Here is a 21,520-nt window from a genome sequence, read left to right as displayed (position 1 = left end):
AAATATTTTCTTTTCAGTGGAAACCGGAAAACAATACCATTTGAGGCACTTATGCTGCTTTGGCACCCTGTATTGTCTATCTCTAAGCATGTTTTATTATGAATGCTTACCATGTGCTACACTCGTAGCCCATGATGTGGCCATCACCGAGGTCCCTTAGGTTACAAGAATCATCTGTTTTTCTGTACATGCTTCTGCACTGCATTTAATGGCAACATATATAACTGCCCTTGTTATTTCCACACAAGATGGGAAAAACACCAGAACAATACTTTTTGAACAACTGGTGCAGAAATCACAGATAAGATAGCTGGTTGAAACTACCAAATGCCCAGGAGGAGTACAGCAGTCTGGTACGTCTTTCAAAGAAACATTTGCCAGCAGAAACCCATGGTTGGCTTTCCTCATGCTGAATTGCAAATAAATACAAAGGGCCTGATTCATAAAGATTTTGCTGTGAATAGTCTTCAGTGTGGACTTTGTGAACCACAGATTTAACAAGATTTTGATTATATACAATATGGATATTAGAATAGATGTTTTGGAACACAGACAAAATTATTTCTTAAGAAAATAGGCAATGCCTTAATTTCACCTGAAATGCATGCAAAGCACCGTTTTTATGCCATGCCTAGGTCGAATATGCAGTGGAAGAGGTTAGAGTTGTTTGTAGCTGACCCGTATCTATTTACCTGATCATTTTGAAAATATCTGGTGCTCGTACAATAGATGTTGGCTCGGGTAGCTTAAGGTAGATGTACTGGTAGTGATTCAAAAAATAACTGGGCTAGAGCAGATGTCATCACTTTCAATGTTAACAATATGCCATGCTTTTTAGGCCTTGCCTAAAGACAGCTGTATAGCTGTGTGTCAGAGACCTCTTGTTACCAATACACATAAATAAAGCACAAAAGAGTGGGCTTTTGGTCTGCCCCTTCAGCCGTTGGCTGTGGGGCACTTCCTCCTGCTATCTGGCTTTGCCAATACTTGTTTAAATTCTTCACAAGCTTTAGCAAAACCAAACCACCTCAAAATGGCCACTTAACATTGTTCACACGTAAGGAAGCCATGTTCACACATAAGGAAGCTATCTTGTCATGGAGTGTCCTGTGTGTTTTTTTAAACTTCATTACAGGATTGCCACAGTATATTTGCATACATGCGCTGCAGCTTCTGGGGCAAAAAGAAAAATTGGTCCAAGCCAGTAGGTTGGTGCCCAGTAGCAAAGATCCAACGTATTGGCTTTGGCAATGCTTCTTTGTTCTAAGAAATAGAATATGGAAATTAATGTGATTACCTTCCAGCAGTGCAGCTGTTATTAACAGTAATACCTTCATGAAATCCTGTAATATGAAAAAGTATGTATTCATCCTAAAAACGGTCACAAATTTACTGCAGCTTGTGACAAACTGCCCTTTGTAGAATGGTGTTGCCAGTCACACCCCAACTTTCTACTTCTAGAGTTCGCCGGACTGCCACTGTCTTCAGGCCATGGTCTGATCCGAAAAGAGACTTTGAATGCCACACTTTCGGGCCTGGCTCCGAAAACTGCAGTTAAAGACAAGCCTTCTACTTCGGGACCCACCTCACTGGATCGAGCGCAATCTTTGGTCTCCTCCGATACTTCGGAACCTACTCATCAACCGACTCCATCTTCTTCAGTGCCGGAAATCATCTAAAGCCTCGATTCCGAAATTGACCAAACTCAAACACTCAAAGCACTCTTCGGTTTCTTTGTCTGCGGTCCAGCCAATGCTTGAAACAATGGGAATTAACCAGAGGAATATCCATATTCAAGGGAGCGCAGGGTGAATTATATCCTCACCTCCTCTTAAAAGACAGTTGCCATTTCAGGAGGACTTGAACAATCCTGTACCTCCCAAAAAGAGGTCAAAAGACAAGGCTACAAGCCCTGCACATCATTCTCCATCACCTGCACCACCTCCTCCACATTCACCACCAATACCATCTCTTCCTTCTCCACATCAGGACCCTCTAGACCATAAACCTGCAGGTTCACTAACAGGGGGTTTAGGATAACCATTAGGGGAACCAGATCCTTGGAATGTTTATGATGCAGAGCCCATAACTCCCAATGAACCAGATCTTTACCCAGCTTTCCTTTCACCACCACAAATGACAGTAGACACACTGGGGTTCACTGTCAATGTCCCCAAGTCTCACCTTCAAGTTCTTCAAATTCAACTATTCTTAGGAACAATCCTGAACACACAGTTAGGATTAGTGTACCTTAATGCTGCTCAGGGACAAAACTTTCAGGCACTTGTACCTCAATTTCAGACAAACGGTTCACTCACAGTTCAAACTGTTATGTGTCTACTAGGCATGATGGCATCTTGCATTGCCATAGTTCCCAATGCAAGATTAAACTTGCACCCACTTCAGCAATCTCTTCAGTGGTCTCAGTCACAGGGTCACTTCCAGGATCTAGATTTCATAGACCACCAGACTCACTGTTCTCTGCAATGGTGGAACCCCAACAATTTGTTGAATGGGCGGCCTTTTCTGGGCCCTGTTCCTCAAATGACTCTAACTACAGATGCTTCAGAGACAGGTTGGGGGGGCCACATCTCAACAACCACACAATATGAGGTCAGTGGGATGCCAAACCCCAGTCCCTACACATCAACTACTTGAAACTTCAGGCACTATTCTTTTCACTGAAAGTGTTCCTTCCCCATATATCTCACTTTTTTGTCCTAGTCCGGAATGGCAATATGACAGACATGTATTCTAATCAAAAACAGGGGTGGGACACAGTCTTCTCAGTTGTCACACCTCTCTGACCGTTTGGAACTGGGCTCACATCCATTTGTTGGCACAATATCTTACAGACTTGCTCAGCAGGAAACATCGGCAAACTCATAAATGGAAACTCAACCCACAAGTCCTCCATCGCTATTTTCAAAAGTGGTGGGCTCCTCACTTAGACCTGTTCACTACAAAAGAATACGCAAAATGCTCAGACTTTGCATCCAGGTTCCCACACCCACTATCCAAGGGCAATGCACTATGGATGAGTTGGTCAGGGATATTTGTTTACGCTTTTCCACCGCGCCCTCATTCCATTCCTGGTTCAGAAACTCAGGCAAACATCTCTCACCATGATCCTAGTAGCTCCCACTTGGGCTTGTCAGCCCTTGTTCTCTCATTAGTCCCACACAAGAAGCTCCCCAACAGGCCAGACCTTCTCACTTAGGATCAAGGACAAATCAAACACCCAGATGCTCAACCTTGCATTTTGGCTCCTTATGTCTTAGGGTTTGGTTATTTAAACTTGCCATCAGAATTCATGGATATTCTTAAACAGGCACGCAAACCCACATCTGGAGCATATCATGCTGCGACATGGAAGCGTTTTGTTCGCTATTGCCAACCTAAACATGTTAATCCTAGCAAAGCCACTGTGCAGGACATTATTTGCTATGTACTTCATTTACAAAAGTCCAATTTGGCATACACTTCCATTCGATTACATCTTGCTGAGATAGCTGCCTATCTTCAAAATAGACAGCATCCATCACTCTTCTAGATTCCTATCATTAAAGCATTCATGGAAGGACTCATATGAGTCATTCCACCTTGTGTGCCTACTTATTAGGCTCATGGGTCCTCCGTTTGAGCCGTTACACTCATGCCCTCTTCAATTTGTATCATGGAAAGTGTCATTGTAGTTCCCGTTACCTTACTCAGGCATGTTAGTGAGCTCCAGGCATTAACCTTAGAACAACCATTGTTTCAAATACATAAACAAAAATTAGTACTTTGGACTAATCCAAAATTCATACCAAAGGTAATTTCTCAATTTCATCTCAGTCAATCCATTTAACTACCTGTTTTTTCCCTAACCCGGTTTCTGTAGCAGAAAGAGCTCTTCACACCTTAGATGTAAAAAGAGCACTCATGTTCTACATAGATAGTGCTAAAAACGTTCAGGAAAACAAAACAACTGTTTATATCTTTTTCACCACCACATAAAGGTAACCCTATATCCAAACGTGGCATAGCCAGATGGATAGTTAAATTCATTCAAACTGTAGTGTAGTTCCTATTATCCCAATAGGCTCTGCGCATTGGAATAATACCTTCAATAGTATAGGCCTAGACCAGACGTTAACTAGGTCTACTACTGTCGATATTAGACTTAAAGTTTTGGGTTTGCCAGCTAGCTCAGAGTTCACTAGAAACTTTCTCGAATAGGCAAGGAGGAGTTGAACCTCCCTGGATAGACAAGAAGGGATTTAGTTTCTGACAACCATAGAACATGACAACTTTGCTCTCCCCTAATCAAGAGTGTATCTCTAGAGTCGTGTGAAAACAAAAGACGACTTATTTTACTCAGTCAGTACGTGCATTCTTAGTCTCACCAGATTGTAGAGAAAAGGAAGAGACGGGCGTGTTCAATAAAAGATGTTATTTATTGATCAGTCTCTTTTCTCATACAAGAGAAATGGATCGATATTATTGCAATACTTATGGTTAAGTAAAGTGCATACAATAAAAGCAGAAGTATAAAATAATACTGTAAAAACATTGATATGGTTTCTAAGCCATATGAAGGTTTAAAATGAATAAAATGAATACATACATATTTACATTTGACTAATCGTACTCAACTGGTGTTTCTAACTACGCCTACCCCGTGTACCTGACCTAAGCCTAATACGTGGGCGGGAATAGAAAGTTACAGTTTAAGTTAAGTTTGTTTTGCCAAGTGACTGACTAAAGAGTTCTCTGCAAGGGGTTATTCAGTTCTGTACCTGGAATCTAGGATGAATGAGGCATGGTATCTCTCGTCTCTGGTCTCGATATTCCAGGCTGCCTGCGAGGGCTACCCGGAAGCGCCGGAGCTGGATTTCTCGGCAGGAGAAAGCAGCGTCTCGTTCTCAGCGCGTCAGGAAGGCGGGGCTGCGCCAGCGGGGTCTGCTCTGCTCTGGGCTTCGGCAAGTCTGGCTGCTCCGATCTCGTCACCACCGCGTGTGTTTGCATAGGGCAATATCGGTAATATTTATACCTTTAAGGTGCCGAGATTGACGTAAGGATGGACATAGATACGTCAATAAGGATGTCATACGACCTGGTCGTTAGCACATTCTTTTGCTGAAGTTCTCGGTGAAATCAAAACAATGGCCGCAGGGTTTTTCCCAGGTCTGTCATAGGTTTGATTTGTTTTGAGAACTCCGTATGCCTTATCAGGGGCTGGAGGAATATCGCTTGTCTAATTAGATGGCAAGCGTTATGACCTAATCAGATAACACGTTCCTGTGCCGTAGTGTGGCTTTATCAGATAACGGTTCCTGCATCATGGGGGTTTTCTGCCTCATGGGATGGCTGCTAGTTAACTTGTTAACCAGAATAGGGTCAGGAATAGGGGGATCGATACAGAACCTATAGGAATACATCACACCCACTCCACGCTAACTATGGACATATTTACGAATCTATGCATAGTAAAACATACTGTAGAGTATCGTGTATACCTTACCACCCCAAAATACATAAATGCATTTTGAAATTATCAAATATACGGAAAAAACAGTCACATGTAATATATGCACTCAAGCTGTAGAATAACGCTAAAGTAATCACGCATATCTATACATTATCACTAATTTGTATACGAGAATTTACACATGAAATGGCTCTTAATACAGAAAAAAGGTTCGAGACCATTCCATCACAGAATAAAATAATTATGAACATACCAGCGGGCAGCTAATGTCTACAAAGTATCTAAAAATAGAAAGTTTAGTTCTCTAAGAATAGTTCTTACTTTAAGCAGAAAATAAGTGTCCCGAAAAATTCGTAAAAATATTTTGGGGCTGCTGAAAAAAAATTGCTGTCCGTGAACTGGAGGGAAAATTGTTCATGGTACTTTGCTATTCTAGTTGAAGGCCAAATTCAGGGAACGCCGTGTGCGAGCTTGCTCAAAAGTCTCTATTTCTGCTCTGGTGAGAACATCATATCATTTAGACTGTCGAAAAAGCTGTCAACAGCTTCCTGGGAGAGTTCCACCAACTCGGAAAAGGATGTAACCATGCATTCGTGCGCATGATTGTTTCCATTGACGTTTTGATTAGTATTGCTGACAGAAGGTCGTACCTGATCAATGCTGCTTTCATCTTGAACTTCACTACCCCTTAATCGTAGTGGTGAAGCTTCCACGAATGCCGTCATCAGGATTGGTAGCCGTTGAGGGCAGCACAAAGCATGAGCCTTTATTGGACTCAACAATGTTTCTGCATCCATTGGCGCATCTGATTGTAGAGTCAGACAGGTGTCTAACACGCATTCTTCTCCGCATAGCAAGCACCTTAATACAGGTAAAACACATCGATGCCACATTGGTCGAAATGAAAGAAACCAAGTCATGTTCAGGTCTCTAAGCCGGGATAGTCCCAGGATTTTTGATATCCGGTCCCGGTATCCAATGGCTAGGATTGTTTCTTCCCTTGTCGCAGGTGTTTTGTCTGTGACATGGTTTGCCATAACGAAATATAAGGACTAGGAATAGGATTCCTGCAATTAGTCCTAAAATGAGGGGAAGTCCGCCAAAAATCGAATGGACGAAATCTGGAAAAATACCCAGTATGGCTTTGAATGGTGTTAATGCCATCGAAAATACTGTCTTAAATACTTTTGAGACTCCACTGGTATCAGAAATATTTAAGATTTCATTCAGGATTTCTGCGAAATGTATGGGGGAATTAGTTGATAATAAGGAGTGAATCTCTGCAGTCGTCCTTGCGACTAGGAGATCATACGTTTCTTTTGATGACGTGAGTCTGGTCGGCGTCTGAAGAAGCACTGTTTTCATTCTGCTTAAAGTATCTATTCGAATAGAAGTAATTTTCAAGTTGGGCCATGCCCTTGCCTCCCTGTCTGGAAGGGAGCTGGGGAACAATAAGCGTCCACAGCACTTGACCTTCGCAGTCGTAGTTACGAGATAAGGAGTCCCGGGCATAAGACTACAGCATCTGCGATCTACAATTAGAATGTAACTCCCATTATAGAGTCTTTGAAAGAATGGTTCTATCTCTGTTGCAGGTGCGCCTAGCTGGTGACATGAAAGGTTATTTGAGTTCCCTTCACAGGCTCCATGCAAACTAATTCCATTACACAGAAGTGTACCGCTCAGTGACATTGCACAATTATTGCCACTAAGAAACACTTTCTGCCCTTTATTACTGACACATGCATGTGAATAGGGCAAGTTCCATGTTGTTTTAATGTACCCCTTTCCCAATTTTTCGTACATGCCAGCCTGTATATATTTTTGGCAGTATTGAAACCTGAAGGTTGATATTGGAATATTAATTATCCCATGTATTATCCATTCACTGACAGGTCGTTCTGACATTGTCACTGGTAATCTCTCGAGTTTCTCAATGCTCAGAATTGTATAATCAGCACCCTTTTGTGCCATACTGATTTGTTTATCAGTAAGGTTAAAGATATTGAATAGTGACGTTGTGTTGATTAAACGCCAAGGCACATAGCCTGAACGCAGATTTTGTAACGTCCAGCCAAGCTGTACAATAGAACGCAATTGAGACTGACCGTGTTGTAACAACAGCAAGTCTTGCGATATTATGTCGATTGCTGAAGACACAATGCTGTCCAGAGAAAAAATTCTGGAGGACAGAGTCATTAACCCATTGTCCACTACAGAAAGTGATTTTTCCAAATTAATACGGTCAATTTCCCGTATTCTTTCTGCTGTCTCAATTTGAGTCACCTTCCAGGCCTCGTTGTATGCTGCATATACAGAGGCTACTATGAAACGTTTCTGACGCTGTTTGCGCGGTCCCATAATGAAATCACGCAAGTCAGCACCATCAGTAAGTAAAGTTAGGTGTTGCTTAATTTCTGCCAGTGTGGAAGTCTGTAGCCACTGAAGGCATAATTTGCCCACACTGTAGGCGGTTATTATTCCTGGGTGTTGTCTTTGGGAATATCTAGGGTCTGGCCTGGTCATTTTGAACCCCTGTGTTTTATTCAGGAATCTGTTTTGACAGTTATTAGTATCTGTGGGCCAGATCAACCACTGTTTCCAATCAGGATGTGTTCTGTTTTGGTTTAATACATAATTTACGTCTATCTCTTCATCTGTGGAGCTATTGCTGTTCATTGTTGGTTTTGAAATAGACGGTTTATTTAAGTCTTTGATTTTGGCTAAGCCAAGACAGGTAGTTTGTTGAACAGTGTCATTTAAAAATATAATTTGTTCTGGGATCATGCAGGCTCTAAACAAAGATTCTATACCCTGTACTTGCCATTCTTTTGTACCCCAAACACTTTTTACTTCAACATTTTTGTCCCAATAATCAAAACCAAAAGTATTCATTTATTCAAAGAATGAGTCTGAATATATCAATTTCGTGTTTGTTATCATGGTCTTTGTCCCTGTCTTATTTGACAATTTGAAATAAAATGTTTCGGCATTACTTGTGTTAAAACCTGAAAAGTATGAATATTTGTCATAAACGGTTCTTGAGCTTCCTTTTGGAGGGGTTGCCCAATGTTCCCATTGATTATAATTTAAAACATTTCTAGGTTGTGCAGATCTATGTAGAAAATGGTTACCATAGTGGTTATAACAGTACATACTATCATAATTTGTCGAACCCTGCAAATAATCATGTTTGGTAAATTTAGCAGACATCACTAAGTCAGACATCATATTATTTATACTTTCAAAGTCCCAATCATCAGCAAATGAGCTTGGTTTTACAAAGTCACTCAACGAGATCTTAATTTGGTGTGGATATTTCAGGATTTCAACCGACCCATAAATTTCGTAGTCAGTTTTGTCCCATGCTACCCCACCCGGTATAGGATTGGCTGTGAAGTTGACTGAAGAAAGTTCTCTTTTCTTGACGTGTGAAGATGTGTGTGGTTTGAGGATCAAGTTGATTTTCTGACTTGCTGTGTCCATTTTAGCATATTTTCCCTCAATGAAGCGTCCCAAAGTTAGTACCATGATGAGCCAAAGTATGAGGATAAATGCACCAAAACCCACCCAAAATTCAATCCATGGAGAAATTAGATATGTTTCTTTCAGTTGTTTCAAAAGTACTTTAACTTTATCTTTAAAGGTTTTTGTTGATGGCTGTGTTTTTGGTTCAGTGAAGCCTTCCGAGGAATCATCGAAGTTTATGAAGTAGCCGGATGCAGTTCTGTCAATTGTTCCAATTGCTTCAGGATTACTGTTTCTTGCATAGTCGTTTGTTACTTCATTATAGATTGGTGTGTCTCTGCTAAATGTTTTTATTTGGGTTTTCAGAGGTCTAAGTTCCATTGCATTGTTGCATAGTCCTTGTTGTAGTTCTGTAGGCGTTTCGAATGTGATTAGCCTCTTAGATTGAACCTCTGTGTTAGTAGCAAATCTTGGTGTTCTACTACTTTTCGGGAGTCCACTTGGCCTACTATTTGTTATCGGCCACATGATTGTGGTTTTACCAGGTCGATGGATACAACTCGGTTCTCCTTTTTACCAGCAAGCGGCGGTAGTACAACTGATCTTGTCCCGTTGATAGACAAGACAGGAACTGCTTTTCTGTAAGAAGGCCCAAATTCCTTCTTTACCGCGATCTTTTCTCTGACTAGATCCCCGACTTTTGGAATCCAGACAGGTCTTGCTGGGACAGGTGGTGGTTCTTCAGTGGTTGTTGGCTGCTGTTTCAACTTTATGCTGCTCAGGTCTTTTCTTGTTTCGTTTAAGTCCTGCAAAACAGCCAAACGATCTTTGATATCAAAGCTTTTTTCCTTCACCACTGAAGTCTGACTGTCGAGGTCTTAGACTAACATCCTAGTTCCAAATAATAATTCGTACGGACTGAATCCCTTCAGAGAATTTCTTGGCAGGTTATTTAGACTACGTTGGACACTTATTAGATGTTTGACCCACCCAGCTCCCGAACCTAATATCTTTGCCGTTATAGATTGCTTTATGTCACGGTTTTTTCTTTCAACAATTCCGTTCCCCTCAGGGTGAAATGGACAAGAGTACCGCAATGTAACGCCCATGCTGACCATGGCCTCCTTATAAGCCCTAGAGCTAAAAGCAGGACCATGGTCCGAATGCAGCATGCCAATTGCGTATGTGCCGATAAAGACTCGCAAATCTTTTATAACAGTTCTGGCGGCAGCCGTTCGCTGGGGCCACATCCATATGAATCTCGTGCATGAGTCCACTGCAACCAAGATGTATTTATAGTTACCATCCCTTTGTAAGGGACCACAGTGGTCTAGGTAAACACAGGCTAATGGTTTATCCGAGATTAGAAGGGGCGTCTGCGCTGGACGTCTCACCGTTGATACTTTCATTCTTTGACATATTTCACATTCTAAAACATAGTTCCTTGTTTGTCTTCTCATTTGTGGCCACCAGTATCTCTGTTTTAATAATGATACTGTGGCTGAGACGCCAGCATGTATAGAAGCAAGCCCTTCGTGTGCCGCTATTATCAGTCCTAACCTATGTTTCATGTTTGGAATTGCCCTATCCCCCACTCCAGGGATTCGAGCAAAAGGAACATTGTTTGCATCAGTTATGTATGAGTATTTTACTGGAAAGCCTTTCGGGAGTGTTTCTATCGAATCCTTTTCTGTAGCGCTGACAGCCTGTAATATTTCGCTGTCTATTTTTGTTTTTGATTGTGTGATGGCAGCTACGGAAGCCGTTTGCACAGCTGCCTTCGCGGCCTCATCAGCCAATGAATTCCCTGCAACGTGAACGCCATCACGTTGATGACTCAGCGTATGTATCACGTGAGTCTTTGGTAGTTCTTTTTGTAATAGAACTACTTGTTCCCAGAGCATCTTATGCTTGATTGTGCCTCCTTTTGCATCCTTAAAGCCATTCTGAAGCCAGATCGCAAGTATTCATTGTAAGACTGAACGCAGTAATACGAATCGCACACTGAGTGTGGGGAATTCTCGATCGGTATTTTCAAGCGCCATCTTAAACGCTAGTAGTTCAGCTCGCTGAGCTGTACAATCTCCTAGAGATTGTGTCTTAGTGATAGCCGGTTTGAATTTTCCTTCGTGCCAGCGACCTTTAACAATCGCGCACGCAGCACTGTAAGCTTGTTTACCCCCTACTGCGGGTTGTGCTGATCCGTCTGTATATATTATACAGCCGTAATGTTCTAGAGGCAGAATTTCGGTCGGCGGAGGACATTCAAATTCATATTGGAGAAATTCTTGTGTTTTTAAGTTAGGATCAAATTCGTATGCCACGTCTGTTGCAGCAAGAGAGTTAGCCCATTGTATCCATCTCGGATGGAGCGCTTTAGCATTTGGAATGCTTGCTTTTGTTACAGCCTCTAGGGCTGGTATTGGTGTCACGATTATTATTCGTTTACCTTGTGCCAGGGCTCGTTCTTTTGCTATAGCTGTCTGTGTTGCAGTAAGAATTTTTTCCGTTGGGCTAAATTTCATTTCAGCCTTAGTGTACAAGTGTGATTTGAATGCAATTGGTACCTTTTCTCCCTCATTAGAGGTCAGGTATGTGAATCCGCATCTTCCTGGGATGACTCGAATCACAAGATTGCGTGTGTTATCACGTGTTTCTAATTTTGTTTTAATTAACATGTCTGTTTGTAAGGATTTCAAAATTTCTGTGTGTATTTGAGTCCAATTGGTTCTTTTAAAATCTGGTTTTATTACATCATAAAGGGGTTTGACCCTTTCTGCGTAATTTGCAATGTATGTTCTTCCGAAATTTAGGAAGCCTAGAATTGACTGTAGGTTTTTTAGTGTTCTAGGTGCTTGGAGTACGGCACATTTCTCTAGGAAATTGTCAGCCAGGCTTTTGCCTTCACTTGATAATTCGTATCCTAAGAACAGGACTGTTAGATGGGCAATTCTGGATTTTTTAAAGTTGAATTTGTAACCCTCTGCTGCGAACCCAAGTATTATGGTGTTCACTCTCTTCAAGTGAGTATCCAAGTTATCATCTGTTAAGTATATGTCGTCGACATAAGATAATGCTTCGTCATCATATGTTTGTAGTAATTCTGTTACTCTCGCTGAGAATACCCCTGGGCTATTCTTGTACCCCTGGGCTAACCGACAGAATTGTTTTTGAGTGCCATTTATTGAGAATGCAGACCAATATCTGCTCACTGGTGCTATGTTTTGACAAAAGAATCCATTAGAGATGTCTAATGTTGTTTTGTATTTTTTGCGCACTATGTTATTCATTAGTGCAGTAGGTTGTGATTTTAACTGGATTTTGTGAGGAGGAGAGTCCTCATCCCATCCTACATGATTTTTATATAAAGCAGGAGCTTGAGCTACTGCCCACTTTCTGGCAAGTGTGTATTTTTTATGAATTGGGATATGATTTGAGAAGGCAGGCATAATTATTTCTTCGCCATGAGGGCACTCCCTGACAAACTCTGGTGGCCAGTCTTTTTCAGCTAGAAGGATGTCATAGCCCTTGGAGAGATTATCCCAAAATAGTCCCCTTATTTTTCTAGTCTTATCCCCTCTATACGTAAAGTTATTTCATATATTTTGTGAGGTTTGCTAACTCTGGTGTCTGCAGTTTCCACTTGAAGATATTCATTCGTGTCCACTGTCTCCAGAAGATTCATAAGGACTTTGCGAGCTATGCTCACTTCTGCTGCGCTGTCTAGCATTGTCTGAGCCCATTCTCCGTTTTTCAGTTGTGTTCTCAGTATTCTCGGCATTGTTAACTACCTTGATACTGGCTACCTTCTTTTTTGGAAATTGTAATTTCTTTCTTAGATGAGCAGGTTCCTTGTCTTTTGACTTGGCGTGCTCTTCTCTTTGTTCTGATCGTCCTCTTCTTTCCGATTTCTGCGAGGAAGTCTGAAAAGATTGAGAGGGACGTGTATCAATGTCTTGATATCTATCAGGCTTCTTTATATTATCCCTATTTCTAAGGTTATATCTTTTCCCAGAGGGGTCACTTTGGGGTGACCTGTGTCTTTGGTTCGGAGATTTTTCTCTCCGCCTAGGAGACCTTCCTCTGGACTGGAATTTCTTTTCTTTAGGATTGGATTGTTTGTTTCCATCCCAGCTCTTTTTTTGTGATGTTGAATTATTATTAAAAAATATTTTTTCAGGACTTTCAATCAGTTGTGGTTTTACTGGTATTCCACCTAAACTATACCTAGTTCCTCATAGGATTTTTCTATAATTCTGGCAATTTCAGCTGGTTGGTCTGCTTTATCTGTCTCCTTTAACCTCTGGCGGATCGCCACATTTGCTGCTTCTCCCTTTATGTTGGCTAATAATATAGCCGAGACCTGCTTGAAGTCTTTTAGTAATTTCATACCAAGAGTTAAAGCGGGTTCTGGACCGTATTCGTCTTGAATTTGTTTTAGCACATCTGGTATTACCGAAATGGATGGAACACCGTGCGTTTTTGTGTAGATGGAAGCAAAGACTGTACCCCAAGTGTCACAGTCCTCCACGTGTGGTGCGATTCCCATTGGAAGACAGATAGTCAGAATCCTGTGTTTTTCTAACTGGGTGGTGTCTGGAAACACCGCCTCTATTTGGGTGATTTTTTGTGCTAACCAGAATGGTATTTGTTCCCGTTTAGCTGGTACCTTACCTAGGCAGGATTGTATGTTCTGTGGTGTAATTTTATTTGTGTTCCCCTGATGAGGGGTCAGCTGTGGAATTTTAATTGCTGGTTGAATTGTTGAAGTCCGCATCACATATTGGACTAATTGTCTATGTAATTTTATTAATTGTTTTAGCTGTGTTAAAAGGTTTGCTGCAGACATCCCATCGATGTCTGGATGTGGTGTGTATCCGGCTAGAACCGGCCACGTTGCTCCTGGTCTACCTAATGGACCGAGCCTGGTGATGTGATTATTATGTTTTAGGGCGCCATTAAATAAGAGCAGATGCTCTTGAAATTTAAGTGGTACTTCCACCTCCTCGAAAGGAGTGTACTCATTAGGAGGGTCCTCTGTTTTGTAATAGTGGAAGTACTTTGTTACAGCATTTGCTGCTGGAAAATGTATCCATGAATAATATACCTCTGTCTGCCGATATTCGTGTGCCTCAATCACGAATATGACTGTGCCACCTCTAGGTGTCAGTCCATTTTCTATAAGTTTTAAAGTTATAGATTTCCTCTTGATGACCGGGATGAGTATTATATCCGGGTCTGTGTCTTGCAGTGCATTATCAGCTGCTGCGAGTTCAGTTGCTATCCTAACTGTCTCTCTTTCTTCATCACTGTCTACCATTTTACCGACAGGAAGGTTATTTAGTTTGTTTGCAGATCAGGTGCTTATGGAAACAAAGATTAGATGCACAATATTTTGGAACAGTGTATCCTTCAACGTTGACTAAACCAAGGACCATACATAGGAGTTTCCTCCTGCGAGGTCTGGCGGATATTACCTTTTACCCACTCCAGACGACTTTGGAGTATTATGGGAAAAAAGGGGTCTGAGTGAAAAAGCACGACTGAGTTACTCTAAATGTCTTACGTTAGTTTTATCGCCCTTCCAAACACGTTGGGCGCCATGTAGTGTAGTTCCTATTGTCCCAATAGGCTCTGCGCATTGGAATAATACCTTCAATAGTATAGGCCTAGACCAGACGTTAACTAGGTCTACTACTGTCGATATTAGACTTAAAGTTTTGGGTTTGCCAGCTAGCTCAGAGTTCACTAGAAACTTTCTCGAATAGGCAAGGAGGAGTTGAACCTCCCTGGATAGACAAGAAGGGATTTAGTTTCTGACAACCATAGAACATGACAACTTTGCTCTCCCCTAATCAAGAGTGTATCTCTAGAGTCGTGTGAAAACAAAAGACGACTTATTTTACTCAGTCAGTACGTGCATTCTTAGTCTCACCAGATTGTAGAGAAAAGGAAGAGACGGGCGTGTTCAATAAAAGATGTTATTTATTGATCAGTCTCTTTTCTCATACAAGAGAAATGGATCGATATTATTGCAATACTTATGGTTAAGTAAAGTGCATACAATAAAAACAGAAGTATAAAATAATACTGTAAAAACATTGATATGGTTTCTAAGCCATATGAAGGTTTAAAATGAATAAAATGAATACATACACATTTACATTTGACTAATCGTACTCAACTGGTGTTTCTAACTACGCCTACCCCGTGTACCTGACCTAAGCCTAATACGTGGGTGGGAATAGAAAGTTACAGTTTAAGTTAAGTTTGTTTTGCCAAGTGACTGACTAAAGAGTTCTCTGCAAGGGGTTATTCAGTTCTGTACCTGGAATCTAGGATGAATGAGGGATGGTATCTCTCGTCTCTGGTCTCGATATTCCAGGCTGCCTGCGAGGGCTACCCGGAAGCGCCGGAGCTGGATTTCTCGGCAGGAGAAAGCAGCGTCTCGTTCTCAGCGCGTCAGGAAGGCGGGGCTGCGCCAGCGGGGTCTGCTCTGCTCTGGGCTTCGGCAAGTCTGGCTGCTCCGATCTCGTCACCACCGCGTGTGTTTGCATAGGGCAATATCGGTAATATTTATACCTTTAAGGTGCCGAGATTGACGTAAGGATGGACATAGATACGTCAATAAGGATGTCATACGACCTGGTCGTTAGCACATTCTTTTGCTGAAGTTCTCGGTGAAATCAAAACAATGGCCGCAGGGTTTTTCCCAGGTCTGTCATAGGTTTGATTTGTTTTGAGAACTCCGTATGCCTTATCAGGGGCTGGAGGAATATCGCTTGTCTAATTAGATGGCAAGCGTTATGACCTAATCAGATAACACGTTCCTGTGCCGTAGTGTGGCTTTATCAGATAACGGTTCCTGCATCATGGGGGTTTTCTGCCTCATGGGATGGCTGCTAGTTAACTTGTTAACCAGAATAGGGTCAGGAATAGGGGGATCGATACAGAACCTATAGGAATACATCACAAAACTTGCTACATTAAAGATGGTAAAAGACCTTTACCTGTTACTCCCAGAGCACACTACCTACTTGAAAGAAGGGAGCAACAATTGCATTTGTAGGAAATATCCCCATAGCTGACATTTGTAAAGCAGCTACATGGGATACACCACATATATTTACTGAACACTGCTTTGTAGATGTGTTAGCACACAACAAGCCAATGTAGGTCAGGCAATGTTATGTACACTTTTACAAACTACTGCAACTCCCACACTCTAGCCACTGCTTCTTAGGAGAGACTGCTTTACAGTCTATGCAGAGAATGCATATTTGCAGCCACACATGCCATAGAACAGATTGTTACTTACCCTGTAAGCATCTGTTCGTGGCTTGAAGGGTTGCAGATTCACATGCTCCCTCCCTCATCCCTGTGAGCTTGTGGCTGTTGCAGTTACACTTTACAAAATTCTTTTAGCATTGACATCTTTATACTGATACTTTACTTGCATTCCTTTCTCACCTGCCTGCGAGTAAACAATCTAACAAAGGAGTTGATGCCCATGCGCAGTATCACCAACAGGATGAGTAACTCTTCATCGTGACTCAAAAGACTTCTTTGAAGAAAAACAAGTGGCACAGCTCCAAACCCACCGCTAGATGGCAGAAGTATGCACAGAATGCGAGTCTACAGCACTACATGCCACTAACAGATGCTTACAGGGTAAGTAACATAATTCCTACCAGTAACCTAGACACTAGATTAGGGACTCTCTATAGTTGATAAAAAATAAACTATTTAGTGCCACTCTTTTTTGGGAATTGCTTCACCTCAGAGAGAACCATTGGTAGCTCCAAACCAAGGTGGCAGAAGAAAGTAATTTTGTCAAATTACGGAGCACTCAATGGGAACCATCTGTGGTGTCTTTGACACAGAACACCCATTCAAACAGATCCTTCTAATAATCACCTAAATGTCAGCTAATGGAGAAGGAGCAGCCCAGTTGTTGGACAGTATACTGAGCATAGTAACACTGACCTTTGGAAAAGGGCCTGTGACACAACAGCATGTACTATCTAAAATGCAACATCAAGGTGTGGAAAAGTAAATTTTGCCATGTTCTGTGTCCCTACGCCTCATCCATCATATGTTATGTGTGCATGACCAATATGCATATGTTATTCCCCATGTCCGATTAATGACGCAATTATAGTTGTGTCCACCTCTGGTATGACATTTTCCAGTCCTCGTGAATACTACGAATATCAGGCCTATGTAAAGTAATGTTGCCACGTTTCTTAGTGTGCACGTTATTCCATTATAAAATCCCCGTTTCTAGGCCTCAAAAGGGCCCGGACCACAGATTCAGCTCCTGTCTCCTGAAAGCCTCGCTGAGGAGCGATACAGCCCCCACCTGTATCCTCGACCCTTCACTTACTTCCTGCCTCGCAGTGCCCGGTGCAGCTTGGCTCTGCCTCTGAGTCTGCCAAGAGTATGTTATGATTCCAGCTATCAGTTCAGTCCTCCTTCTCTGCATTCCTGAGCTACTGAACTGCATCAATAGTTTCCGTCATTGTCTAGCCTATTCGGCTCCACGTTAGAGAAATACTGTATTAATGGTCATTTAATATTCCTCATCACGCATTTCATGTAGAATAATGCATGGTCCAGTCTTAGAATCAAGTTAGCTTTTCCCCTCATGACTTCTAGTTTATATCAACATGTTCCCTAAACATTAGATACCAGATAGGGTTTAGGTACATGTCGCTCCGACCCTCCAGACTCAAGTCTCTGCTCCTAGCACAGAGTTCGTAGCCCCCAGCTTCTCCTAGTAATACGTCATTGCCAGTTTTCGCGCACCATCAGGTTAGAGGTCCCGGCTCCTTAGGTAGCCCCCTCCTATGTTTCCGCCCATTCATGACATATTCTGTTACGTTTGCATCACATGCCTAAGTATACTCCCAGTTATACCTCTTTTTACTGTTATCTTTCGCGACTGCTACGCGTCACGCCTTCTGCTCCACCCACTGCTACGCCTACTGCAATGTAATGCTATGTGTTTGCGCTATGTATATAAGTTGATGTATTGTTATTAAAAGTTAGCGCGCTCATCCCAGACCAAGCCCCAGCAGCTGCTGGGTCATCCTATGCAGGTTGTCCTGATCCTGTCCTTATGCTGTAATAAACCTGCAGAAACTCCTACTACCTCGAATCTTGACTCTTATTTTATTGAGCTATCTGTTATTCATTCATTTATTCAAAAATAGATCCGGTATTATTTATTTATATACCACATAATGGCGCCCGAATAGGGACTTGCCCTTTCCCCACGCGTCGGTGAAGCCACGCCGACCCCCTGACCCTCTGCAGTCGTGACGGAACCATACCGTGCACTGGCAGATATTTCTGCTCCAAGTATCCCTCAGGCCCACGGAGGAGACGGAGGAGGCGGTCCAGCATCCGAACGAGACGGTGGAGGAACGCGGCGAGTCCCGACCAGAGCCCAAGCCGAGAGTCCAAGGTCCGAGGTATCCGGAGGCCCACCCGTAACTGAAGTCCGAAGTCCGAAGTTCGTCGTCCGTCGTCCAGTCCAGTCCGAGGCCTTCCGTTCCGTGCTGCCCGGTGAGTACCATTGCTGGGGTAGTATCTAGACAGGACCAATCTAAATTGACTCCTGGTCCGTGGGTTGGTGGTGCCCAGACTCACAAACGAAGTATTCACCTAGGTGGATACGGGTCTTGATGCGTCCCTTTATGGGACCGGTATGTTCCGTACTGTTACAGCAGTGCATCCAGTAACTCTAGTCTGTTCCGTTCTCGAGGAATTCTGTTCTGTTTCTGTTTTCAGTATTTCAGGTAATATTCTGTTCGAACTGTTATTTATAATGTTCTTCATGTATTTTAATGTTGTGGTATGAGTGTGACGTGATTTCGTGTTTTCATTGTGTATTGTATTGTGTCCAGATTACAGTTCAGTCATGCCACTCTTTTCCAAGTTACGTCAGTTAAAAACTAGAAAGGGTCTGTTAGAGGAAGCAGTTCCTGTCCCGCCGAGGGACAGTCCAGGTCACTTTATGTATCAGAAACATGGCATAAGCGCCATATTGTATCTAGATTTATGGGTAGAGTATACCAAACAGTTAGAAGAAAAGTATAGATGGCCCGTATCGGGTACATGGGATGCCGAATGTATCATGCGAGTGGAAGAAGCATTATGGAAAAAGAAAGCCAGACAGTCACAGAAAGATGCCATCGAGTTATGGCGTAAAGAAGCGCATAGAAGAACCGAAAAGGAAGTCAGAAAGTCGGAGTTAAGTAGAGAATCCCAAGAACGAGCCCAAGAAAGAGAATTAATCGAGATAGGTGAACAAGTCAAAGCCGAACAGTCAGACAGACAGAGGCATGCCTTCATTAAGGGTATGTATCCTCTTCTTGCCGAAGGTGTGCCGAAAGCGACCCCAGAGGCATCTAGCAATTTCCCGCCAACATTAGTTCCGACCAAGCTACGTCACAAACCGACCGCAGCTGATATTTTTATTTCGTCCTACTTGGACGACACAGTCCCAGAATATGCAAATCCTGTTCGCGCTCCGCCAGTCCCTGTAAACCAGGTAATTCATGCTCCTCCAGACACCGGGGTGCCCTTAACAGCCCCCCCGGGTCAGTCCGCCATACAAGTCCAGCCCACGTTACAACTACCGACTCTGCCAGGACGAAGAATGTCAGTCGACGATTCTAGTCTAGGGGCCGCAGGAGGAGGTCCTCCTCAAACCCCGCCGCCACACAAGCGTTTAACGTTAGCCGAATTACATGCACAAGCATTACAGCGTACGCCTAGATATCAGTCTGTTGCAGAAATAAGAAAATCCCTTGCCGAATGTTGCTATGATCCAGTCCCAGGCGAGGATAATATGGTTTTATATTCATTCCGCGTAAGAAAAGTGACCGAGTATCTAGTCACCTTACCGAATATGAAAGAAGATCTAGACAGAATATATCGTTTCATCCGTACAGGGGATGATCCAGAAAGTATTGGCGAGATTATGTCTCAAAGGAAAGCCGAGATTCAGCTCATGATATTAAAGTTCCTGATCAATTGCCTAATAAGAGAACAAGATTACCCGTCTAAAGATTCCGCCGAGATGAAAATCCTGACAAGGTGGAGTGATAATATAGCCGAGGGTAAGCACAAGACCGTCGGTGCTATGGAGAGTATGTACAAGAAAATTCGTAAAGAAATAATAAGGTTACACGACCAGCGTAAAGCAGCACAAGTAAGCGAGAAAGAAAGTATCTCTGATCCTGAAGAGGAAGACGAGAATTCCGCCAGAATAGCGTATGTAGGAAAATCTAGATTTCCAGATCGTCATTTACGTCTAGAACACAAGTCTGTTTTTCATCATCCAGCACCAGAACAAGGTTCTCTAGAACAAGTATTTCAAGCTACCGATCACATTCTGAAATCACGAGTCGGTTACAGTGAATTAAGTACCATGCATGAACAAGAACTAGCCCGATCAGCAGTCCGATGGATTACTGATTCTACCACTTTTCCAGACGAAATAGTGGCACAAATGTTTCTGAAACTGCCCCCAGCCGAGCAACGACTGGTGGGTATGTATATGATCCAGCACCTCATTACTCTGTATGAGGGTCAACATTCTGACCCAGGCCCGTTACACGATATCCTGAACGAGTTACTCCAGTATAGATGGAGAGGTCTAGGTACCGATTTAATTAGTGTCATTCTAGAACAGCGTCACAAATACAGAACGTTTCTGAACCCGCATTTTGTTCATGTCTCACCCCCAGAAAGTAAATCATTCTACGTAGACAGACAGAATCCGTTACGAGAGGTCCACCCAGTCCAAGGGGCGGGTGGCGTAATGCAACGAGTGTTTGTATACACTCCAATTTCAAAGATGGAACTTCTTGAAATGAAGAAATTAATTCCCTGTCATGACAAAGATCCAGCAGGGTTCCATAGAGAATTAAAAGACATGCTCCGTATGGGAGAATACACTTACCCAGACATCATTAAAATGTTAAAGGTCCTGTTACCCGCAGGGGTGTATGAAAAGTTAAAGGAAAAAGAATGGGAGGTGGGAGAGAAAAAGATCGATTGGGCAGCTCTAGAAGCTGAAGACAAGGCACGAGTACCAGGTACCGGTCTTGGAGATAAATGTAAAGAATTACCAGAATTACTGATTCAAGTTTTACCCAGATTATTGACAACTAGGAAGGAAGACTGGGATGCAATCTCAGCCTGTAAACAGAAACAAGATGAAGATATTAGTGATTTTTATTCTAGATTTGAAAAATGTTTTAGTATTAACAGTGGTCTCAAGACAAGTAGTGAGTCATACCCTCACCTTTTCGTTACCAAATTAGTCGAGAATTCAAGTCCACAAATTAAAAACCGAGTTTTGAAAGTCGAAAGCACCTGGCAAGCAAATACTCCGTCCCAGATGCTCCAGATGCTCCAGTATCACCAGAATAGAATCAGGGAAGAGCAAGAACACGAGAGAAAACGTATGAAAGACACGAAAATGAAAGTGCTAGTTGCACAAACTGTTCCTCAAGACAGTCAGAAGAGGGGTCCGAATCAAGCCAGTCATCCTGCAGCTCCCGT

The 21,520-nt window shown here is 42.5% G+C and overlaps 1 protein-coding gene across 2 annotated transcripts in view; it reads left to right on the top strand.

Annotated features, from left to right (window-relative positions):
• The window catches only part of SH3D19 (SH3 domain containing 19), a 656,725-nt gene that overhangs the window by 537,481 nt on the left and 97,724 nt on the right, over positions 1-21,520 (top strand). The window lies entirely within an intron of this gene.

The sequence above is a fragment of the Lissotriton helveticus genome, chromosome 2_1 (assembly GCF_964261635.1).
Source record: "Lissotriton helveticus chromosome 2_1, aLisHel1.1, whole genome shotgun sequence".
Lineage (NCBI taxonomy): Eukaryota > Metazoa > Chordata > Amphibia > Caudata > Salamandridae > Lissotriton > Lissotriton helveticus.
The sequence above is the reverse complement of the archived record's forward strand: the minus strand, read 5'-3'. Positions and strand labels throughout refer to the sequence as shown.